Source organism: Rhagoletis zephyria, unplaced genomic scaffold, assembly GCF_001687245.7.
Source record: "Rhagoletis zephyria isolate East Lansing unplaced genomic scaffold, Rhagoletis_zephyria_1.1 Rzeph_scaffold_09281, whole genome shotgun sequence".
Taxonomy (NCBI): domain Eukaryota; kingdom Metazoa; phylum Arthropoda; class Insecta; order Diptera; family Tephritidae; genus Rhagoletis; species Rhagoletis zephyria.
The window spans coordinates 20684-24559 of NW_016166360.1; the positions used below are offsets into that span (position 1 = coordinate 20684).

The following is a 3876-nucleotide window of genomic DNA, read 5'->3' on the forward strand; positions in this document are numbered from 1 at the left end:
GGAGATTTTAGAAACTTTAAAATTGCACTTTATTGTATTAAATTGAATGGGCTATAAAACTGCATTTTAGAATTTTTTGTAAAAATTATGATTAAAAAGTTTTATTTTTTTATGCTAATTTGGTGAACTTTAACCAACTTTCTCTAAAGTGTGAAATTTTGATTTATATGATTTTTGTTGTAAAATGAGCTATATATTTTTTTAAATTAACAAAAAAATAGCATGAGAAATATTTTGAACATTGTAAAAAAAAATCGACGCAAAATATTTCTGTAAGTGACAGTATTTGGTACAGCAGTAACTGCCTATGTATATAAAAATTTTTAAATCACTGTTTGAGATCAATTTAAGATATTATCAGTATATTTAAGTCATAATAAAAAAGTTAACACATTTAAGTAAAAAGTAAATATATAAGTGCGTCACCTATTCCATTTTGAACGAAGCAAAATTGTTCCATCTTTCGATGGAAATGCGATCTTAAAAAAATTATAGCATTAAGGGTGTTATCATCTAACCTGGACCTAAATCTATTGCATATAAAACCTGCAGATGAGAAGCATCGTTCCGCTTAAACACTTGTTGGTTGGATTGTGGATAAAAAGTTAAATTCTCTCTGTAGGTAAGAGCCTTTATCGCAACCATTAGAAAAAATATCAATTTCTTTTACCAAAACTACTGATCAATTTTATGCTCCCCTATTATGGGTCATTTACGAGCTGATCGTTAAAACTTGATGCAATTTATCTTACTTACTTACTGCTTTATCTACTTCAACTACTTCGTCTTAGTGTCATTAATATCGCTTTCGTAATAAGGCTCATTTTCTACATTAAGGAGGATATTCTCGAGCTCCTTTCTAATGGCAGTAAAATCAAGAGCTTCAGAAAAGTCATATTTAAGATTATACAGATGATTTGGATTCATCAAAAAAGGAGTAAACATCTGACAGAATTGTTCTCCGTTGCTTGATCCTTTCAACGAGTTTATTACACAAGTTTTTGCTCAATGTAGATTTCTTCCTTTTTATTTCTCCAAGCATAAAATTCAAAGCTACATCACATTTGAACAAGTCCATCTTGCGAGCGCATAAGGCTTCAATAGTAATTTTAACGGGGTGTAGAACACGAGCAACTTCTTTAATAATATCATACTCATGATCAAGCAAGGAACTCATTTTAAGATCAATGATGGCCTTTTTTATACTGTCTTCAAGCAAAATAAATATTTCTAACATGTCTAACATACTATTCCATCTAGTCTTACAGTCTAATATAAGCTTCAACTCTTTTTTGTGCTCAAGTTTAACATAATATTGCAAAATTTCGTTTTTAGTAGACGATTTACGAAACGCACGAACAATGTTTCTTACTTTCGTTATAATAGAACTAAAATTATATTTTCCTCTAAATTTTCAAGTTCTGATTAACTATCTGCAGCGTCATCATTTTCTGAAAATTTATTTATTTTGAAATTACCAATTTTTAAGAATATTTGTATTTAACACGTACCATGGTTTAATGTTTTTGGTTCCGTTTTATATAAAATATCAACGACTGCTAAGTGGACGCCATGTGCAAAGCATAATTGCTGGAACGGCTCTATCAATCTCCCCACTTTCACCATCGTGCTCGCACCATCTGTCGTGATGGCTACAACATCCTTTGATAAATTCAGATTTACTTCCTCTAAATGTTTAGCCAATATATCCACGCACACTTCAGCAGTCATCGAAGTTTTATAGCGCAATTGGCCTAAACTCCAATATTTGTTTTCAGCGAACAGATTAACGTTGAGGAAATGCCTATTCGATATCGACGTCTATTCGTCAAATACGAGAGAGAATTTGTTCCCTTGATTTTTCAATAACTCAATTTCTGCAATACTATTGCCTTTGCCTTTTTGGTAATATTTCAACACTATACTTCTTATGTTGTCTCGTGATTTTGGCACATCAAACCCACAAGCACTCATCATTGCTCGCAAATCCGCCGACTTTACAAAGGCAGAAAATGGTATGCCGTCAACGGCGATCATTCGCGACAAAACTGCGGAAAGACTTTTATCTGAACTGCTTTCAAATAATTGTGTCTTCTTTGCCTGCTTGCACGGAAGCTCCGATAATTAATCGCTGGGATTTTACGTGTTTCGGAAATATTTATGTTGTGAACTTTTAAGTGAGTGTGCAAACCTTTTGTTGATCCTCCTTTGGTTAGTAAAATCTGCACTTAATGCATTTTGCAGCTTCACTCTTGCCCCGGGCGACAAGAAAATGTGACCAAACGGATTTTGCATCTACTGATTTTGACTTGTGGGGAATAATCGCTGTAAATGAAAAAAACGGATTGAAAAACGAATTCCATCAAATACACTAAATTATTTACCTGACCTGCTGTGCGTGTCAGTCATTTTGGCTAATATATTTTTCTTCTGCTCTAAAAATTTGGTTGCGTTTACATACAATTTTTTGCCAAATATAAAGTCAGCTGTTTATTAAAACGGTGTTGCAAACGCGCAAAGCGCAACCAGTGATCGGACTTCAAAAAAATTTGTGTGGTAGAATCTAGAAAAAAATGTGGTAGATTTCAAAGAAATGTGGTAGATCTCAGGTTATGGATCAAACTTTGTACAAAAGATTAAAAATTCTGCAAGGTCCTAACAAATTGCATGTCTTCAAAGGCTTGGAAGAAGCTGTTATTGCATTAACTGGATTGAGAACCAGTTCTTCAAGCATAGGAGGAGTTCTGACTTATGGTTCAATAATTCAACCAGAAGCTGACATAGACAAGCCCATGGNAAAAATTTGTGTGGTAGAATCTAGAAAAAAATGTGGTAGATTTCAAAGAAATGTGGTAGATCTCAGGTTATGGATCAAACTTTGTACAAAAGATTAAAAATTCTGCAAGGTCCTAACAAATTGCATGTCTTCAAAGGCTTGGAAGAAGCTGTTATTGCATTAACTGGATTGAGAACCAGTTCTTCACGCATAGGAGGAGTTCTGACTTATGGTTCAATAATTCAACCAGAAGCTGACATAGACAAGCCCATGGCTATGCCCGACAGCTCGCGTATCTTTGCGAAATCATTCATAGCACGCTCTTACTCCGCTGCTATAATTACAAATGCAATAGAATCCACCGTTTCCTTCAAAATATGTAAAATCAAACAATTTTACTATAAATAAGCACATCATGAGTGTTTTTTTAATTCTTTGCCACTTTGTTTTCCTTCATTCAGCTATCTTGGAAAAACCACTGATAGCTGGCAATACTGTACATGTTTCCGCAAGGGTTGCAGCATATGGATTTTTCGTTTTTCGTGGTAGATGCACAAAAAAGTGGCAGATCACAATGTGGTAGAAGTCCGATCACTGAGCGCAACCAATGTTGCAAAAAATGCTTGTTTTGCCTATGAGGCGGGATATTTGAGATAAAAATTTAATTGGCTAACAAAAAAATTGTTTCCAGCAATCCCGGGATTTAAATCGACTAATCCCGGGATATTCGGGACTTAAAAAAGACGAAATCTCGGGATCCCGGGATTGACATCCCTAACATACACTAAGACCCCCTACAACGCATTCACAACGAAAACTAACACACATGCAAAATTTTATATGCCAGTTTGGCTCTGTAGGGAATGACTGTCATTTGATCGATCAAGTGAGNCATGCAAAATTTTATATGCCAGTTTGGCTCTGTAGGGAATGACTGTCATTTGATCGATCAAGTGAGTGTCAATGCTGATAGAAGTAACGGTAGTTGGTTGCCATAGTAAACAAAAGATTCACTAGGGCTGCATTATTATTATTTGACCCCGCTCATAGCAAAAGCAGAGAACTTAGATAGATAGAGAAGGTGCAAATTTTTGGAACGT

At 34.7% G+C, this 3876-nt stretch overlaps 1 long non-coding RNA gene across 1 annotated transcript; it reads right to left on the reverse strand.

The window, feature by feature from the left end:
- Positions 1 to 232: 232 nt before the first annotated feature.
- Positions 233 to 2466, reverse strand: LOC108375670 (uncharacterized). Its single transcript, XR_001849193.1, has 3 exons — positions 2385 to 2466; positions 1512 to 2325; positions 233 to 1451 (listed from the first exon to the last, which is right to left on the reverse strand). It is a non-coding gene; the product is annotated as an uncharacterized LOC108375670 (long non-coding RNA).
- Between the last annotated feature and the right edge of the window lie 1410 nt (positions 2467 to 3876).